The sequence below is a fragment of the Callithrix jacchus genome, chromosome 1 (genome assembly GCF_049354715.1).
Source record: "Callithrix jacchus isolate 240 chromosome 1, calJac240_pri, whole genome shotgun sequence".
Taxonomy (NCBI): Eukaryota; Metazoa; Chordata; class Mammalia; order Primates; family Cebidae; genus Callithrix; species Callithrix jacchus.
The window spans coordinates 96,932,399-96,952,950 of record NC_133502.1 but is presented as its reverse complement, the minus strand read 5'-3'; the positions used below and the strand labels follow the sequence as shown (position 1 = coordinate 96,952,950).

The 20,552-nt window shown below is 45.3% G+C and overlaps 1 protein-coding gene and 2 pseudogenes across 6 annotated transcripts in view; 1 reads left to right on the top strand and 2 right to left on the bottom strand.

Moving 5' to 3' along the window:
- C1H9orf153 (chromosome 1 C9orf153 homolog) overlaps positions 1–20,552 on the bottom strand; it is an 80,727-nt gene that overhangs the window by 50,290 nt on the left and 9,885 nt on the right. For 2 of the 6 annotated variants that reach the window (XR_013533138.1, XR_013533139.1), the window contains exon 1: positions 10,614–11,008. The exons of 1 other annotated variant lie outside the window; for it this stretch is intronic. The gene's annotated coding sequence lies outside the window, so the exon portion shown is untranslated. Of the gene's footprint in view, positions 1–10,613; positions 11,009–14,904; positions 14,987–20,552 lie in introns of those variants that run through there. 3 more of the 6 variants (XM_035303441.3, XM_078367366.1, XM_078367371.1) reach the window with 2 other exon arrangements.
- On the top strand, positions 82–1,933 carry LOC100399368 (CREB-regulated transcription coactivator 1 pseudogene; annotated as a pseudogene).
- On the bottom strand, positions 2,716–3,993 carry LOC100395744 (growth factor receptor-bound protein 10 pseudogene; annotated as a pseudogene).

The window sequence follows — 20,552 nt, the reverse complement described above, 5'->3', positions numbered from 1 at the left end:
GTATAAAATACAAAATTAGGGGGCCCAGCCAGTGCTTGCGCAGTGGCGCAGGCAAGTGGCGGGGGCGAGGAGGAGGAGGAGGAGGAGGAGGAGGAGGAGGAGGAGGAGGAGGAGGTGGTGGTGGTGATGATGATGGCGATTTTGAACAATCCGCGGAAATTCATCGAGAAGATCGCACTGCACAATTAGAAGCAGGCGGAGGAGACGGCGGCCTTCGAGGAGGTCATGAAGGACCTGAGCCTGACGCGGGCCGCGCGGCTCCAGCTCCAGAAATCCCAGTACCTGCAACTGGGCCCGAGCTGCAACCAGTACTATGGCGGGTCCTTGCTCAATGTGAACCAGATTGGGAGTGGCACCATGCACCTGCCCTTCCAGACCCCCTTCCAATCCTCAGGCCTGGACACCAGCTGGACTACCTGGCACCACGGGCTGGTGGACAGGGTGTACCGAGAGTGTGGCTGGCTCGGCTCCCCGCACCGCCCGCCCCTGTCAGTGGACAAACGCGGACGGCAGGCCGACAGCTGCCCCTACGGCACCGTGTACCTCCGGCCACCCGCGGACACCAGCTGGAGAAGGACCAATTCTGACTCCGCACTGCACCAGAGCACAATGACGCTCACGCAGCCAGAATCCCTTACCAATGGGTCCCAGGACGTGAACCAGAAAAAAGTCTTACTGTTAACAGTCCCAGGAATGGAAGAGACCACATCAGAGGCAGACAAAACCTTTCCAAGAAAGAGTGGGACACCAAGAAGACCGGGTCCAGGCCCAAGTCCTGTGACGTCGCCGGAATCAACATCTTCCCATCCGCCGACCAGGAAAACACTACAGCCCTGATCCCAGCCACCCACAACACTGGAGGCTCCCTGCCCGACCTGACCAACATCCACTTCCCCTCCCCGTTCCCGACCCCGCTGGACCTGGAGGAGCCCACCTTCCCCGCGCTGAGCAGCTCCAGCAGCACCAGCAACCTCGCGGCCAACCTGACGCACCTGGGCATCGACGGCGCCGGCAGGGAATGAGCACACACCTGGGTCCTCTCCGCAGCACCGCCCAGCCAGCGTCAGCCCCCTGTCCATGAGCACAGAGGCGAGGCCTCAGCAGGCATCGCCCACCCTGTCCCTGCTATCATCCATCGCTCAGGCCGTGGCCATGGATGCCCTGTCTCTGGAGCAGCAGCTGCCCTACGCCTTCTTCACCCAGGTGGGCTCCTAGCAGCCGCCCCCCACCACCCCCGCAGGCGTCCGTCTGCCTGCCCCCTGCGGCCCCCTGTTGTCCAGCAACAACCTGGCTTGTGGGCCACAGCCACCCCTAATCGCGGTCACGGTAGCGTTCTCTTACCCCCAGCGCCTCCCAGAGAACCCCGGCCAGCCGTCGATGGGGATTGACATCGCCTCGGCGCCGGTGCCGGCTCTGCAGCAGTACAGCACGAGCGCCGGCTCCGGGGCCAACCAGTCTCCCACCTCGCCAGCCTCCAATCAAGGTTTCTCCCCGGGGAGCGCCCCACAACACACTTCCACCCTGGGCAGCGTGTTTGGGGATGCGTACTATGAGCAGCAGATGGCCGCCAGGCAGGCCAACGCTCTGTCCCACCAGCTGGAGCAGTTCAGCACGATGGAGAACGCCATCAGCTCCAGCAGCCTGTATGGCCCTGGCTCCACGCTCAACTACTCGCAGGTGGCTATGATGGGCCTCACGGGCAGCCACGGGACCCTGCCTGACTCGCTGCAGCTGGGCTACGCCAGCCACAGCGGGATCCCCAACATCATCCTCACAGTGACAGGAGAGTCCCCTCCCCCCCCACAGCCAGTTTCCCCTGGATGAACTCAAGATCGACCCCCTGACCCTCGACGGACTGCACATGCCCAACGACCCCGACATGGTTCTGGCAGACCCAGCCACCGAGGACACCTTCCGGATGGACCGCCGGTGAGCAGACACACCAGGCACCCTGCGACTCAGCCATCCAGACGGCGCCTACCCAGCGCCGGGACAGCCGCTCTCAGTCCCTCGCCAATGGCGGAGCTTGCGATTCTGAGCTTGCAATGCAGCCAAGCGCTCCCCGCCGGCCCGCCCCCGGTTTTCCACCTCCCGCGAAGTCCAATCAGGAGGCCGCGAGCTGGGCCTTCCACCCACCCGCCCGTCCGCCCGGGGCAGTGCTGGGATAGGAGACCATGAGCCCCTCGTCCCCGCAGACTCTCCCTGCACTGGCTCCCTAGCCCCCAGCTCCGGGGCCTAAGCTGTCGTCCCCTGGCATGGCGGGCAGGCTCAAGAGAGGGGCGCGCATGGTCCGGCCAGCGCTGTGGGCAGCGGTGCATTTCCGGCTGTTTGTCCAACTCTCACTGCCTTCCTCCATTCCTGGTCCCCCAACCCATCTGCTGCCCCCAGCCCGTGGTCAGATAGTGAATGAGCCCCACACGCCCCAGGGAGGAGGCACCAGAGCACAGGGCAGACGCAAAGTGAAATAAACACTATTTTGACGGAAAAAACATTTTTAAATTTAATTGTCAAGATTATTCCAGGGCAGGAGTTCATTTCCAATAATTTATCTCCAGTTCTTGCTCCTAAGGGGCATAAGCCAAGATGATCATTCCAGTTTATTCTCAAATTTGTGCTGGATCTTTCATGCACTCCCAAATTTGGCCAATGCAGAGGGAGGCTATTCTGCTGGGTTCACAGCAGCAAATCGTTAAGTCCAACAAACTAGTCAATCTTGGTCGGCTGGCACCAAATAAACCCATCTCACTCTGGGTCCCCAGGTGCAGAATCGATGTGTGATCTTAACTAAATCACAGACCGCTTTGCTCCAGTGTTTACTTCCTCCAGTCTTCAGCCAAGAGGATGTCTGCGGTCATAAGGCTACTCGGATGCAGTGGTACTTGAGTTTGCAAGGCAGGACTCCTTTGTTCAGTTGGTAAAAGTCGACCAGCTGGAGGCAGGTCAGAGAATTTGGTGTTCCCATCATCAGGGCTGAAGAACATCTGCCCATTGTCCTCGCAAGGTAAGATCTGGAAATTTTTAATTTTCTGGTGATGACACAGCGTGACTACAAATGCCTTTGGATTACTCTGGCTGTCATGGAGGAGAAAAAGCCCGTCCACAAGCCCTTGCTGTTTAGTGATCCTGTGGGATTCCTCCCTGGAGATCCTCCCATGAAACCAGTGCTGTGTCCTGTGATTCACTGTACTTAGGGTAGAAGGGTGGAGGGGACTTTAGCTACCTAGGATGTTCAGGCGTGTGCTTCGTCGTTTCCTCCAGGTGTGGCCCGCTTCTGGGTCTGCACTCTGGGCCTCCGCCAGATTCTCTATCATGCCTCCTGTTTGCCCAGAAAAATCCATCACCACAAGGGAGTTCTTGGAGACACTGTGCACTGGCATTGAGAATGGGGACAGCAAGGCCTTACTCTGCTGAGGGATTCAGTAGTTCTGGTAAAGGAGCACTCCATACTTGAGGAGTCTGAACGCCGTCATCCAGCATACCCTGGTTTGCTCATCCTCTGCACATAGCAACCTCAGCTCTTTAGTTTCATTCCTGACTTTGGCTTTATGCAGAGCCCATGGTCTGTGGGGGCACTGTACTGCTTCCTGCCAGCGATCAAGATGTTTCGGTCCTCCAGGTCTGCCAGCAGCTGCAGGTGTCTGGGTTCCTTTCCAGTTCCCTTTGTGGAGCAATAAAGGCCAGATCTCCATAAACATACATATAGCTTTTTCCATGATTTCTGTCCAACCTCTTTCACATGAAAAAATCCTTGAATTTCAGGACAGCTACTGAAGTTCAGAAAATTCTGCAAAAGCTGGCTTTGACTGCCATTTGACTGCTGGCACCAAGTAACCGTCTGTTCTGGGAAGAAATTCATTGGGTTTTTAAAGAACCATATTTGCGGGGGGACTCAAGATGCTGCGGTGAGAACAACCCAGGATTGAAGCTCTCAGTGAATGCACAGAGGGTGAGTCAGGGCCGCATTTCCAGACAGATCTTTGTTGCCCACAGAACGGGGAAATTCCCAGGTATAAAAGAGACGCGGGACACCAGGCAGAGGTTTTGGCTGGTGCAGCTGGCGGCCGGTGCTGTAGCACAGCAGCACTCCACAGCGCTCGGCACAAAGCGCACTGGTCTGGGTGCCCTGTTGACCTGGCAATCTGAGACTTGAGAGGGCTGAACTTCAGACTGAATGGGACTTGGACAGTGAGCCAGGCCAGGAGATTCCAGGGAAACAGCGTTTGGGGTAGCGCAGTGGGACAAACAAAACGGCGATTCCAAAGGCTCCGGGTGCGGGCACAGCTGAACCCAGGATGGTGCTGGGGGAGGGGCGTCTGCCATTACCGAGGCAATCCGCCCCTACTGAGGTACACGCCCCTTGCTGATGCAGCTTGCCGTTGCCAAGGCAACCCGCCACAACAGAGAGACTCCGCTGCAGGGCGGAGACCGCAGCAGCATGGCAGAGCCTGCAGCAACAGGGCGAACCTCACACCAGCAGGGCGGAGCCTCAGCAGGCAAATAGTGACTAGACTGCCTCCTAGCTGGGCAGGACAGCACAACAACGCTCACAAAGAAAGCCCCAACCCCCTGAGACAGAGCATCTGAGAAAAAAAGGTTTTTTTTTTAATGAGTTCTGCTACAGCAGAATTAAACATAGCAGCCTAACAGCCCTGAATGAACAACAGAGCTCACAACTCAGCACTTGAGCTCCTATAAAGAACAGACTGTCTCCTCAAGCAGCTCCCTGACCCCTCTATATCCAAAAGACTGACATTTGGCAGGCATTATTCTGGGACAAAGATAGCAGAAAAAGAAACTGGTAGCATCCCTCACTGTTCCGCAGCTGCTATAGGTGTACCCCAGACAAGCAGGGCCTGGAGTGGACCTCAACAGTTGTACAGTGGAGGGGCTAGATTGGTAGAAGGAAAACCAAGTAACAGAAATACTTCATCATCAACAATCTGGGCGTCCACTCAGAGACCCAATCGAAAAGTCAGCAACTACGCAGAGAACAGGTGGATAAATCCACAAAGATGGGAAGAAACCAGCGCAAAAAGGAGGAAAACACCCGAAATCAGAACACCTCGCCTCCTAGAAAAGACCAAAACTCCTCACCAGCAAGGGAACAAAGCTGGACGGAGAATGACTGTGACGAAATGATGGAATTAGACTTCAGAAGGTGGATAATGAGAAACTTTTGTGAGCTAAAAGAACATGTTTTAAATCGATGCAAAGAAACTAAGAAACTTGAAAAAAGATTCAAGGAAATGATAACAAGAATGGATAACTTAGAGAGGAATATGAATGAATTAAAAAACACAATACAAGAAATTTGCAAAGCATGCACAAGTTTCAACAGCCGAATTGACCAAGCAGAAGAAAGAATATCAGAAGTCGAAGATCAACTCAATGAAATAAAACGAGAAACCAAGATCAGAGAAAAAAGTGCAAAAAGGAATGAACAAAGTCTCCAAGAAATGTGGGACTATGTGAAGAGACCTAACCTACGTTTGATAGGTTGATTGTACCAGAATGTGACAAAGAGAATGAATCCAAGCTGGAAAATACTCTTTAGGACATTATCCAGGAAAATTTCCCTCACCTAGCAAGACAGGCCAACACTCAAATGCAGGAAATACAGAGAACACCACAAAGATATTCCGCAAGAAGAGAAACCCCAAGGCACATAATCGTCAGATTCAACAAGGTTGAAATAAAGGAGAAAATACTAAGGGCAGCCAGAGAGAAAGGTCGGGTCACCCACAAAGGGAAGCCCATCAGACTCACAGCAGATCTCTCGGCAGAAACACTACAAGCCAGAAGAGAGTGGGGGCCAATATTCAACATCCTTAAAGAAAAGAACTTTCAACCCAGAATTTCATATCCAGCCAAATTGAGCTTCATAAGTGAAGGAAAAATAAAATCCTTTGCGAACAAACAAGTACTCAGAGATTTTGTCACCACCAGGCCTGCTTTACAAGAGCTCCTGAAAGAGGCACTACACATAGAAAGGAACAACCAGTACCAGCCATTCCAAAATCACACTAAATGCTAAAGAGCATCAACATAATGAAGAATCTACAACAACTAATGGGCAAAACAGCCAGCTAGCATCAAAATGGCAGTATCAAATTCACACATAACAATATTGACCCTAAATGTAAATGGACTAAATGCACCAATGAAAAGACACAGACTGGCAAATTGGATAAAAATCCAAAACCTATCAGTGTGCTGTATCCAGGAAACCCATCTCTCATGCAAAGATACACAAAGGCTCAAAATAAAGGGATGGAGGAAGATTTACCAAGCAAATGGAGAGCAAAATAAAAAAAGCAGGAGTTGCAATTCTCATCTCTGATAAAATAGACTTTAAAGCAACAAAGATCAAAAGAGACAAAGAAGGCCATTACATAATGGTAAAAGATCAATACAACAAGAAGAGCTAACGATCCTAAACATATATGGACCCAATACAGGAGCACCCAGATACATAAGGCAAGTTCTTAATGACTTACAAAGAGACTTAGACTCCCACACAATAATAGTGGGAGACTTTAACACTCCACTGTCAATATTAGACAGATCAACCAGACAGAAACTCAACAAGGATATCCAGGGCTTGAACTCAGACCTGGAGCAAGCAAACCTGATAGACATTTACAGAACTCTCCACCCCAAATCCACAGAATATACATTCTTCTCAGCACCACATCACACCTACTCTAAAATTAACCACATAATTGGAAGTAAAGCACTCCTCAGCAAGTGCAAAACAACTGAAATCATAACAAACAGTCTCTCAGACCATAGTGCAATCAAGTTAGCGCTCAGAATTCAGAAACCAACCCAGAACCGCACAGCTTCATGGAAACTGAACAACTGGCTCTCGAATGTTGACTGGATAAACAATGAAATGAAGGCAGAAATAAAGAACTTCTTCAAAACCAATGAGAATGAATATACAACATGCCAGAATCTCTGGGACACATTTAAAGCAGGCTCTAGAGGAAAATACATAGCAATAAGTGCCCATATGAGGAGAATGGAGAGATCCAAAATTGACACCCTATCGTCAAAATTCAAAGAGCTAGAGGAGCAAGATCAAAAAAACTCAAAACCGAGCAGAAGACAAGAAATAACTAAGATCAGAGCAGAACTGAAGGAGATAGAGACACGAAAAACCCTTCAAAAACTCAATAAATCCAAGAGCTGGTTTTTTGAAAAGATCAACAAAATAGACAGACCACTAGCCAGATTGATTAAAAAGAAAAGAGAGAACAACCAAATAGATGCAATAAAAAATGATAAAGGGGAAATTACCACAGATTCCACAGAAATTCAAACCATCATCAGAGAATATTACAAACAACTCTATGCACATAAACTAGTAAACCTGGAAGAAATGGATAAATTCCTGGACTCCTGTGTCCTCCCAGCCTAAACCAGGAGGAAGCTGAAACTATGAATAGACCAATAACAAGGGCAGAAGTCGAGGCAGCAATTAAGAGCCTACCACACAAAAAAAGCCCAGGTCCAGATGGGTTCACAGCCGAATTCTACCAGACACACAAAGAGGAGCTGGTACCATTCCTTCTGAAACTATTCCAAATAATCCAAAAAGAGGGAATCCTTCCCAAATCATTTTATGAGACCAATATCATCCTGATACCAAAACCCAGCAGAGACCCAACAAGAAAAGAAAACTTCAGGCCAATATCCATGATGAACATAGATGCAAAAATCTTCAATAAAATATTGGCAAGCCGATTGCAACAGCAAATCAAAAAACTTATCCATCATGATCAAGTAGGATTCATCCCGGGGATGCAAGGCTGGTTCAACATATACAAGTCTATAAACGTAATTCACCACATAAACAGAACCAAAAACAAAAACCACATGATTATCTCAATTGACGCAGAAAAGGCATTAGACAAAATTCAACAGCCCTTTATGCTAAAAACCCTCAATAAACTCGGTATCGATGGAACGTATCTCAAAGTAATAAAAGCTATTTACGACAAACCAACAGCCAATATCATACTGAATGGGCAAAAACTGGAAGCATTCCCTTTGAAATCCGGCACTAGACAAGGATGCCCTCTCTCACCACTCCTATTCAATATAGTACTGGAAGTTCTAGCCAGAGCAATCAGGAAAGAAAAAGAAATAAAGGGTATTCAAATAGGAAAGGAGGAAGCCAAATTGTCTCTATTTGCAGATGACATGATAGTATACCTAGAAGACCCCATCGCCTCAGCCCAAAAACTCCTGAAACTGATAAGCAACTTCAGCAAAGTCTCAGGATATAAAATCAATGTGCAAAAATCACAAGCATTCCTCTACACCAATAACAGACTTAAAGAAAGCCAAATCAAGAACGAACTGCCATTCACAATTGCTACAAAAAGAATAAAATACCTAGGAATACAACTGACAAGGAATGTAAGGGACCACTGCTCAACGAAATCAGAGAGGACACAAACAGATGGAGAAACATTCCATGTTCATGGTTAGGAAGAATTAATATCGTGAAAATGGCTATATTGCCCAAAGTAATTTACAGAATCAATGCTATCCCCATCAAGCTACCATTGACTTTCTTCACAGAACTGGAAAAAACCACCATGAACTTCATATGGAACCAAAAGAGAGCCCGCATAGCCAAGTCAATTCTAAGCAAAAAGAACACAGTGGGGGGCATCACACTACCGGATTTCAAACTATACTACAAGGCTACAGTAATCAAAACAGCATGGTACTGGTACCAAAACAGAGATATAGACCAACGGAATAAAACAGAGGCATCGGAGGCAACACAGCACATCTACAACCATACAATCTTTGATAAACCTGACAAAAACAAGCAATGGGGAAAAGATTCCCTGTTTAACAAATGGTGTTGGGAAAACTGGCTAGCCATGTGCAGAAAGCAGAAACTGGACCCCTTCCTGACACCTTACACTAAAATTAACTCCAGATGGATTAAAGACTTAAACATAAGACCTGGCACCATAAAAACCCTAGAAGAAAATCTAGGCAAAACCATCCAGGACATAGGAGTAGGCAAGGATGTCATGAACAAAACACCAAAAGCATTGGCAACAAAAGCCAAAATAGACAAATGGGACCTAATCAAACTCCACAGCTTCTGCACGGCAAAAGAAACAGTCACTAGAGTGAATCGGCAACCAACAGAATGGGAAAAAAATTTTGCAGTTTACCCATCTGACAAAGGGCTGATATCCAGAATTTACAAAGAACTCAAACAGATTTACAGGAGAAAAACAAACAAGCCCATTCAAAAATGGGCAAAGGATATGAACAGACACTTTACGAAAGAAGACATATATGAGGCCAACAATCTTTTGAAAAACTGCTCATCATCACTGGTCATCAGAGAGATGAAAATCAAAACCACAATGAGATACCATCTCACGCCAGTTAGAATGGCGATCATTAAAAAATCTGGAGACAACAGATGCTGGAGAGGATGTGGAGAAAAAGGAACACTTTTACACTGTTGGTGGGAGTGTAAATTAGTTCAACCATTGTGGAAGACAGTGTGGTGATTCCTCAAGGCCTTAGAAATAGAAATTCCATTTGATCCAGCAATCCCATTACTGGGTATATATGCAAAGGACTATAAATCATTCTACTATAAAGACACATGCACACGAATGTTCATTGCAGCACTGTTTACAATAGCAAAGACCTGGAATCAACCCAAATGCCCATCGATGATAGACTGGATTGGGAAAATGTGGCACATATACACCATGGAATATAATGCAGCAATCAGAAATGATGAGTTTGTGTCGTTTGTAGGGACATGGATGAATCTGGAGAACATCATTCTCAGCAAACTGACACAAGAACAGAAAATGAAATACCGCATATTCTCACTCATAGGCGGGTGATGAAAAATGAGAACACATGGACACACGGAGGGGAGTACTAAACACTGGGGTCTATTTGGGGGAAAAGGGGAGGGCCAGTGGGGGGGTGGGGGAGCTGGGGAGGGATAGCCTGGGAGAAATGCCAAATGTGGGTGAAGGGGAGAAAGGAAGCAAAACACACTGCCATGTGTGTACCTATGCAACTGTCTTGCATGTTCTGCACATGTACCCCAAAACCTAAAATGCAATAAAAAATTAAAAAAAAAAAGAACTGTATTTGCATAATTTTTCCTGAATAGAAATTTACTCTCACTGGCCATGGTACTCTCCACCTGGACCACCAGCTCATGGTATTCCAAGCACCTCTCTAATCTTAGGTGCGGGTGGTGCTCCACTAGTGTCCAGCTGTTGTCATCCACACAGTGACTTTTGTAAACCAGCAACTGGCTGTCATGTCTGCTAGAATCTCCACCACTTGGCTCGTCCCATCGTCACTAAAGACTTTAACATCCTGCTATGTGGCAGCCTGGCTCAGAGGTAAAGAAGCCCGCGTGAGCACAGTGGGGCCCCCAGGACCACAGAGTTTGGGGAAACGATTGGGGATGGCTAGCCGAGACAAGGTTCTAAACTGCTGCTCTTCCTCCTGAAGGCGCCTGACAGCAAGGTTGTATACAGGCTGGGAGTGCTGCACCGTCTGCCTTGGGGATGCCTGAGGCTGGACAGACCGAGTACCTGAGGCCTGAGGCTGGCTGCAGGCATGCTGGCCATTCTGCAGGAGGGGCACCGTGTCCAGCTGCATGCTCTCCAGGGATGCGTTCATATCGTTCACCAGGGCTTCCAGGTCCACATCATCCTCCTGGTGATTCACGAGTTGGTCAGGCTGTGCGGGGAGCCCTGGTCCTGCCAGGTCTTGTTGACTGTGAGGTGTCTGCTCCACTTTGTCCTGATAGTACGGATGGTACAAAAAGGAATCTGGGCAGCCAGTTAAAGCCATGGGTTCCTTCTGCCTTCTTCAAATTACATTTACTGCACTGAGATGGCTCAGTAGCTTTGTCTGCTGGGGTGGCCACCTGGCTTCACTGAGAGGACCTAGGTGAAGACCTGGCTGCCGGTCACTGGGCTGATGGTCACTGAGCCGCCAGTCACTGGGCCTGCAGCTGCTGCTTCCTGCTCAGCATTGTGGTCAGCGCCAAGATGGGGTTTCACCATGTTGGCCAGGCTGGTCTCGAACTCCTGACTTCAAGTGATCCATCTGCCTTGGCCTCCCAAAGTTCTGGGATTACAGGCATGAGCCACTGCTCGCAGACCTTCTTCATAACTCTTGAGGAATATTTTCCCTCAGTTGTCCTCCCTTCCCTTAAAACAACTCTTTTCTTCCTTCTTGCTTCTCTATCATTCTCTTATCTGCAGTCTAATGTTCCCCAATGACTCCTTCCTTTCTTTGCAAATACGTAAAATGTTTTTCACTCGGGGTAACAATACGCCTTACCTTCTCTTGACTATGATCCTACCACTAACTCTGACCCTTGTCTCTTCTTTACCTCTGAACTTGCTACATTTATATTTTCATCATGTATTCTTCAGTATAATGACATTTATCTTCCACCTGGCTGATTAAATAAAATTGAATTCTTAACAGCAATAGCAACTTCTTAATTGTCAATTCTAGTGTAGTTTTTACAAGCCTCACTTTTCTTTTTTTTCTTTTTTGAGATGGAGTCACAATCTGTTGCCCAGGCTGGAGTGCAGTGGAGCCGTCTCAGCTCACTGCAACCTCTGCCTCCCAGGTTCAAGCAATTCTCCTGCCTCAGCCTCCTTAGTTGCTGGAATTACGGGCATGTGCTACCATGTCTGGCTAATTTTTATATTTTTAGTAGAGATGGGATTTCGCCATGTTGGCCAGGCTGGTCTCAAACTCCTGACGTTAGGTGATCTACCTGCCTCAGCCTCCCAGTGTTGGGATTAGAGGTGTGACTCACTTCGCTGGGCCAATTTATAAATTTCTTGACCAGACTTACAAAGACTATCCACAATCTGCCCCCGACACTTGTCTATCATTTAAAAATATGATATTTCAGTGCTACCACAATGCCATAAATGTTCTCTATACTTTAGCCAGCTGGGCTTGTTGTTTCTGAAACAATTTTCTGTGCTTCTGTACATTCTTTCTTTGAGCCTGTGCTCACTCTGATTCCCCATTTAGTCAAACAGAATGTCCTTCCTTCTGTTTTATGAGAATCTAAATAAAAACATAATAGAACTGAAGTTGAAATGGAGAGAACCACAATGTCGAGCAGCTATTGTGTCATATAAAAGGAATACACAAATAACAGGAAATGAAATAAAGGTTAAAAATTATTTAGAGTGAACCCAATTATGGTGAATTGATTTTTCTGACAAAGTTGCCAAAACAATTCAATGGAGGAAAATAGTATTTTCAATAAATGGTGCTGGAACAATTAAATAACTACACATAGAAGAATGAAGTTAGACCCTTATCTCAATCCTTACACAAAATGAACTTAATAAAGCTGAAGCCATAAAACTTCTAGAGTAAAACATAGGGGTAAATTTTTGTGACCCTGGGTTGAACAATGGTTTCTTGGCTATAACACCAAAGCATAAACTACAGAAGAAAAGAGTAAATAAGTTGGATTTCATCACAATTAAAAACTTTCGTGCTTTAGTAAAATAGTGAAAACACCAATCATAGAATGAGAGAAAATGTTTACAAAGCATACATCTGGCAAGAAACATGTACACAAATGTACAAAGAACACTTAGAAATCAACAATTAAGGCTGGGCATGGTGGCTCACGCCTGTAATCCCAGCACTTTGGGAGGATGAGGCCGGTGGATCACGAGGTCAGGAGTTCAAGATCATCCTGGCCAATATGGTGACACCCCATCTCTACTAAAGATACAAAAAAATTAGCCGGGCATGGTGGTGGGTGCCTGCAATTCCAGCTACTTGGGAGGCTGAGGCAGGAGAATCGCTTGAACCCGGGAGGCGGAGATTGCAGTGAGCTGAGATCGCGCCATTGCACTCCAGCTGGGCAACCAGGTGAGGCTTTGTCTCAAAAAATAAATAAATAAATAAGAAATCAACAATCAAAAGACAACTCAATTTAAATATGGGCAAAGGGACTTCTAGTGTGGTTTCTCCTCTGAGGCAAGGAGCTTGGAAGGCACCGGCAACTATTCTTAGATCTGGCAGAGAAGTAAGGTCACAGGGCAAATTGCTGCCCTAAAATTGGAGAGACAGACCAGCAAATACAGGGAATTGTGGCTTACTGAAGTAGACAGCTCCCTGAGAACAGGGCAGAAACCTCCAGAAGAGCAAGAAGAAACCAGAGCAAGAGAAATCATGTTCGGCTTTCAACAAAAAATTATAAGGCAAAAAATAGACTTTGAAGAGACAGAGCAAGCATCAGAACTAGATTCAGATATGGCAGGGATGCTGGAATTACAAGACTGAATTTAAAACAGCCATAATGAATGTGCTGAGGGGTCTCAGAGGAAATGTAGACAGCATGCAAGAACAGACAGGTGATGTAAGCGGGAGATGGGAATTCTAAGAAAGAATCAAAAAGAAATGCTAAAGGTCAAAAACACCATCACAGAAATGCAGAATGCCATTGATGGACTCATTAGTAGACTGGCTATGGCTGAGGACAGAATGTCTGAGCTTGAGGATTTCTCAACAGAACCTTCCAAATCTGAAAAGAAAGAGGAAAAAAAACGCTGGAAAAAAATGGTAACAATATCCAAGAACTGTGGGACAATTACAAAAGCTATAACATATGCATAATGAGAATACCAGGAGAAGAAAGAAATAGAAGCAATATTTGAAGCAATAATAATTTAAAAGTCCCCCAAATTAATGTTGTACACCAAACCACAGATCCAAGAAGTTCAGAGAACATAAGACAGGTTAAATGCATTAAAAAAAAAAGTTAACATTGGTATATCATATTCATACTGCAGAAAACTGAAGATAAAAAAAATCTTTAAAGAAGCCACAGGAAGATTAGAAATAATTCTTCTTTGCTATAAATAGAAAGATAAGAATTACCTCTTCCTTCTCAAAAAGCATGCAAAGAAGCAGAGAATGGAATGAAATAAAGTGCTGAGAGGAAAAAACCCACCAACCTAGAATTCTGTATTCTGTGAAATTATCCTTCAAAATTAAAAGAGAGGGCCGGGTGTGGTGACTCACGCCTGTAATCCCAGCACTTTGGGAGGCTGAGGCCAGTGGATCACAAGGTCAGGAGTTCAAAAGCAGCCTGGCCAACATGGTGAAATCCTGTCTCTACTAAAAATACAAAACATTAGCCATTGTAGTGTTATATGCCTATAATCCTAGCTACTTAGGACACTGAGGCAGGAGAATCGCTTGAACCCAGGTGGTGGAGGTTGCAATGAGCCAAGATTGCACACTGCACTCCAGCCTGGGTGACAGGGTGAGACTCCATCTCAAAAAAAAAGGAAAAGAGAGATACTTTCTCATTCAAACATTGAGGGAATGTGTAGACCTGTCTTACAAGAAATGTTAAGTTCTTCAGAGAGAAGGAAAATTATGTAGGTAAGAAATTCAGATCTACATAATGAAGTGAAAAGTATTAGAGAAGGATTAAATAAATGAAGATTCAAGTAAAAATGTTTATTTTTCTTATTCTTTTTTTTTCTCTCCCTCCCCTCCTATTTTTCTTATTCTTAATTGATCAAACAGATAACAGTTTATTCAAAATAATAATAGCAGGCTGGGCTAGGTGGCTCATGCCGGTAATCCCAGCCCTTTGGGAGGCCAAGGCAGAAGGATCACTTGAACCTAGGAGTTTGAGGCCAGCCTGGTCAACACTGGGAGACACCATCTCTAAATAAAAAACAAAACAAAACAAAATATAATAGCAAAAATGCATTCAAACAATTACAGCTTATTATAAAATGAAACAAATGACAACAATGACACAAAGAACAAGAGGGAATAATTAGGAGTATCTTGTTATTATAAGGTACTCACACTGCCTGCAAGGTGTTATAGTGTAATTTGAAAGTGGACTTGAGTTAGTCATAAACATATATTGCAAACTCCAGGGCAACCACTAAAAAAGTAAAAAAGAAATATAATTAATATGCTAAGAAAGGAGAAAAAATGAATTGTATAAAATGCTCAATTAAAACTACAAAAGGCAGAAAATGTAGAAGACAAAAATAGGAACAAGGAGCAAGGGCAACAAATAAAAAATAGTAAAACGTTTGGTAAATATGAATACAAACACATCACAATCACTTTTAATGTCAATGGTCTAAATACACTAATTAGAAATAGAGAGTATCAGAGTGGACCAAAAAGAAGATCCAACTAATTATATGTTGTCTAAAGAAACACATTTTGTTATTTACTTTTTTTTATGAGATGGGGTCTCATTATATTACCCAGGCTGGTTTCAAACTCCTTAGGCTTAAGCAGTCCTGCCTTAGCCTCCCAACTAGGTGGGACTACAGGTGTGTGCCACTGTCCCTGGCCAGAAACACACTTAAGTATAAGAACTCTTGGCCGGGCGCAGTGGCTCACACCTATAATCCCAGCACTTTGGGAGGCTGAGGCGGGTGGATCACGAGGTCAAGAGATCGAGACCATCCTGGTCAATCCCCGTCTCTACTAAAAATACAAAATTAGCTGGGCATGGTGGTGCACGCCTGTAGTCCCAGCTACTCGGGAGGCTGAGGCAGGAGAATTGCCTGAACCCAGAACCCAGAAGGCAGAGGTTGCAATGAGCCGAGATCGTGCCATTGCACTCCAGTCTGGATAACAGCAGTAAAACTCCATCTCAAAAAAAAAGAACTCTTATAGCTCAAAAGTAAAGAGATAGAGAAAGAGATATTATCCTCATTAAAAGAATACAGGTACAGCTATATTGATTTTAGACAGAGCAGACTTCAGAGCAAGAACATTTATAAGGGATAAGGAGGGGCTTTACACAATGATAAAGGGGTCAATATATAACAATTTGTAACATGAATGCACCTAACAACAAAGTGTCAAAACATGTGAGGCAAGCAGGGTGTGGTAGCTCGTGCCTGTAATTCCAGCATTTTGGGAGGCTGAGGCAGACAAATCACCTGAGGTCAGGCATTCGAGATGAGCCTGGCCAATATGGCGAAACCCCATCTCTACTAAAAACAAAAAAAAAAATTAGGTGGGTGTGGTGGTGGGTGCCTGTGGTTAGTCCCAGCTATTCGGGAGACTGAGGCAGGAGAATCGCTGGAACCTCAGAGGCAGAGGTTGCAGTGAGCAGATATCACACCACTGTACTCCAGCCTGGGTGACAGAGAGAGACTCCATCTCAAAAAATAAACAAAAAACCCAAAACAAATCATGTGAGGCAAAAACTGATAGAGCTACAAGGAGAAATAGATGGATCTTTACCACCCTTCTACTGAAAACGGACAGATCCAGCAGGCAGAATATCAGTAAGCACATAGCAGAACTCAACAGCACCATCAATCAACTGGCTATAATTGACATCTATAGACTATTACTCCATCCAGCAATGGCAGATTACACATTCTTCTAAGATCAAGTTCATATGGGACATTCACCAAGATAGACCAGACTCTGGGCCATGAAACACAAATGAATTAATTTAAAAGAACAGAAAAACATACAATGTCTGTTCTCATACTACAGTGGAGTTAAACCAGATACCATAACAGAGAGCTGGAAAATTTCAAAATACCTGGAATATGATCTTGTTTTTGTTTAAAATATATCTATAGTGAAGGCTTATATATTCATTTTAAAATATGGAGAGACATACACAAAGAGTGGGACTACCCAAACAGTAGTCCCTAAGAGTTTGGGTTACAGTGGAACGTTTCCTTTCCTTGTATCTTTAAATTTTTCTTTCATGAATTATTATAATAAGTACAGAAGTAATTCCAAGTTGAGTGAGAGAGGGTAGCATAAGAAATGGCAGAGATGTGTGCTAAAATAGCTCTCCAGAGATGTAAAAAAGGTGTTATGTATAATAGAAAAAAATAAAAAACAATGTCCAATGATGAGCTCATAATTGAACAAATATGGGGAAATTACAAAATTGTACAGAAATGTTTAATGACATTTTTTTTTTTGAGACAGAGTCTCACTATGTTGCCCAGGCTGGAGTGCAGTGGCACAATCTTGGCTCACTGCAGCCTCCGCCTCCCGGGTTCAAGCAATTCTCCTGCCTCAACCTCCTGAGTAGCTGGGATTACAGGTGTGTGTCACCACACCCAGCTAATTTTTAGTAGAGATGGGATTTCATCATGCTGGTCAGGCTGGTCTCGAACTCCTGACTTCGTGATCCACCTGCCTTGGCCTCCCAAAGTGCTGGGAGTACAGGCGTGAGCCACCACGCCCATCCAGGAAATTTTAAAAATAATATTTATACTAAACAAAAGAGATTATAAGAAGGTATCTATAATACAATTCTTTAAAAAAAACATATGATTCACTTAAAAATGTTAACAGTTCCATCTAGCGGTAAGATTATGAGAAATCTGTTCTCTTTCTTAACAATTCTTTGCACTTTTATGTATTTTACAATGAAAATTTATTACTTTTGCAATTAAAAAAACATTTTAAATCAGCAGAAAGAAAAGAAAAGAGAAATGGGGCCAGGCACAGTGGCTCAAGCCTGTAATACCAGCACTTTGGGAGGCCACGGCGGGTGGATCACGAGGTCAAGAGATCAAGACCATCCTGGTCAATATGGTGAAACCCCCTCTGTACTAAAAATACAAAAAATTAACTGGGCATGGTGGCATGTGCCTGTAATCCCAGCTACTCAGGAGGCTGAGGCAGGAGAATTGCCTGAACCCAAGAGGCGGAGGTTGCGGTGAGCCGAGATCGCGCCATTGCACTCCAGTCTGGGTAACAACAGCGAAACTCTGTCTCAAAAAAAAAAAAAAGAAATGGATGAAGGCAGCTATCTGTAGAAATTACACATCAAGGGAGATTGCTTATAATGTTTCACTGAGGAGTCATAGTTTAGGGGAGTCCAAATAAGGTGGCTTATTGCACTCCCTGAGGGCCTGGGTGGCTGGACCAGGACCCAGCAGCAAACCAAACCCTTCCAGCCTTCCTGGGACTGGAGGAGGTACTGGGAAGTGAGTGCAAATAGGCACCATGTTTCTTTTAGTGATGACCGATAAGTTCTCAAGTTAGATTGTGGTGTTGGTTGAACAACTCTGTGAATTCACTAAAAATCACTGAATTGTATGCTAAAAAGAGTGAATTTTATCTTATGTAAATTATACCTAAACAGAGTTGTTTTTAAAAGGAAACAAAAATCTAGTCCGTTACATTGTGATCTGCTTGAAGGAAAACTGTGTTAACAGAAGGGTCTGCCTTGTACGTGTAAAAGGGAATCTGGGCTGTTAGAATTTTCCAGGATGCACCCAGCACCACTCAGGGTAAGAGACCCCTGACGGTGGAGCAGTTCAGTGCCCTGAGCATTATGCATCTGATATATAATGAAGCCACCGGTGCACACAAATTCAACGATACTGCCTATTACTAAGAGCTATGAATACTAATGGATAGTCTGTGAGCATTTACTATATGCCTTTATAAACCTTCGGTCCTAAGAACTTAAATGTGTTATCCCATTTGGTCCACTCAACAACAACTTTCTGACACATGTAAATTATAATCCCTATTTTACATTTGAAGAAATTGAAACACAGACAAGGTAATGCCCCTTCCCTAGCATAACAGAGCTAGTATTGAATCTGAGATGAAACCAGATAGTTTGACATCAGAACCCATAGTTTTATGTATTGTGCTATAGTGCATAAATACAATCTTGTCACAAATACATTTTTAAGTGCAATTTAATTTGCCTGCCTGCTTGCCTGCCTTCTTTCCTTCCTTCTTGTCTCTCTCTCTCTTTCTTTTGTTCTTTCTTTCTCTCTCTCTTTCTGTTTTTTTTTTTTTTTTTTTTTAATGTGTGTGTGTATGACAGTCTTGTTCTGTCACCTAGGCTGGAGTGCAGTGGTGTGATCTCGGCTCACTGTAACCTCTGCCTCCCAGGTTCAAGTGATTCTCCCACTTCAGCCTCCCAGGTAGCTGGGATTATAGGCGCACACCACCACACCCGGCTACTGTTTGTATTTTTTTTTTTTTTTTTTGAGACGGAGTTTCGCTCTTGTTACCCAGGCTGGAGTGCAATGGTGCAATCTCAGCTCACTGCAACCTCCGTCTCCTGGGTTCAGGCAATTCTCCTGCCTCAGCCTCCTGAGTAGCTGGGATTACAGGCACGCGCCACCATGCCCAGCTAATTTTTTGTATTTTTAGTAGAGACAGGGTTTCACCATGTTGACCTGGATGGTCTCGATCTCTTGACCTCGTGATCTACCCGCCTCGGCCTCCCAAAGTGCTGGTATTACAGGCGTGAGCCACCGCGCCCGGCTGTTTGTATTTTTAATAGAGACAGAGTTTCACCGTGTTGGCCAGGCTGATCTTGAACTCCTGACCTCAAGTGATCCACCTGCCTCATCCTCCCAGAGTGCTAGGATTACAGGCATGAGCCACCATGCCCGGCCTCTTGTGGAGTTTACAGGCTAGCAAGGGGAACTGACAGAATATCATACATATAATAAGTGAATTTGTAAGTTTGAAAGCCCTTAAGTGCAATGAAGGTTATCAAAGAGATCAGCATGAAGGGGATTGGGAGTGTGGTGATGGAGGGTTACAACTTTAAATAGGGTGGTTGGGTTGGCCTCACTGGGAAGGTGACATTTGAGCCAAAGCCTGTAGAGGTGACAGTGAGAAAAATGGGGAAGAATCTTCCAGGCAGAAGGACCAGCCAGGGCAAAGGCCATGTGCTGGAAGAAGAGCAGGTTGCAAGAGAAACAGGAGAGGGAGAGAGGAAGGGAAAGGAAGCGAGTCCCGTCTTCTTAGGACCTTGCAGAGAGGGAACAAAGGAGCCAACACAGGCTCCGAGAATGACAGGCTCTGGCTTACATTCTTTCTTTTTTCTGCTGCCACAAGACTATGTACAGCAGGCTGAGCTGAGTAGTTGGCACAGCTTTGTTCTGTTTTTCTAACTTACATTTATTCCTTTCTTTTTTTTTTTTTTTGAGACGCAGTTTCGCTCTTGTTACCCAGGCTGGAGTGCAATGGCGCCATCTCGGCTCACAGCAACCTCCGCCTCCTGGGTTCAGGCAATTCTCCTGCCTCAGCCTCCTGAGCAGCTGGGATTACAGGCATGCGCCACCATGCCCAGCTAATTTTTGTATTTTTAGTAGAGACGGGGTTTTGCCATTTTGACCAGAATGGTCTTGATCTCTTGACCTCATGATCCACCCGCCTCAACCTCCCAAAGTGCAGGGGTTACAGGCTTGAGCCACCGCGCCCAGCCCTCTAACTTACATTTATTCTTAAAGGCGCACTCTGGCTGCCATGTACAGCTTATAATTTATCAATTAGAAACATTAATTAAAAATGTCAAATATGTACTAACAGTAATTATATAGTCCACCATATAAAAAATGAAGCCAAGCCAGGTACAGTGGCTCGGGCCTGTAATCCCAGCACTTTGGGAGGCCAAGGTGGGTGGATCACGAGGTCTGGAGTTCAAGACCAGCTTGGCCAACATGGTGAAACCCCGTCTTTACTAAAAG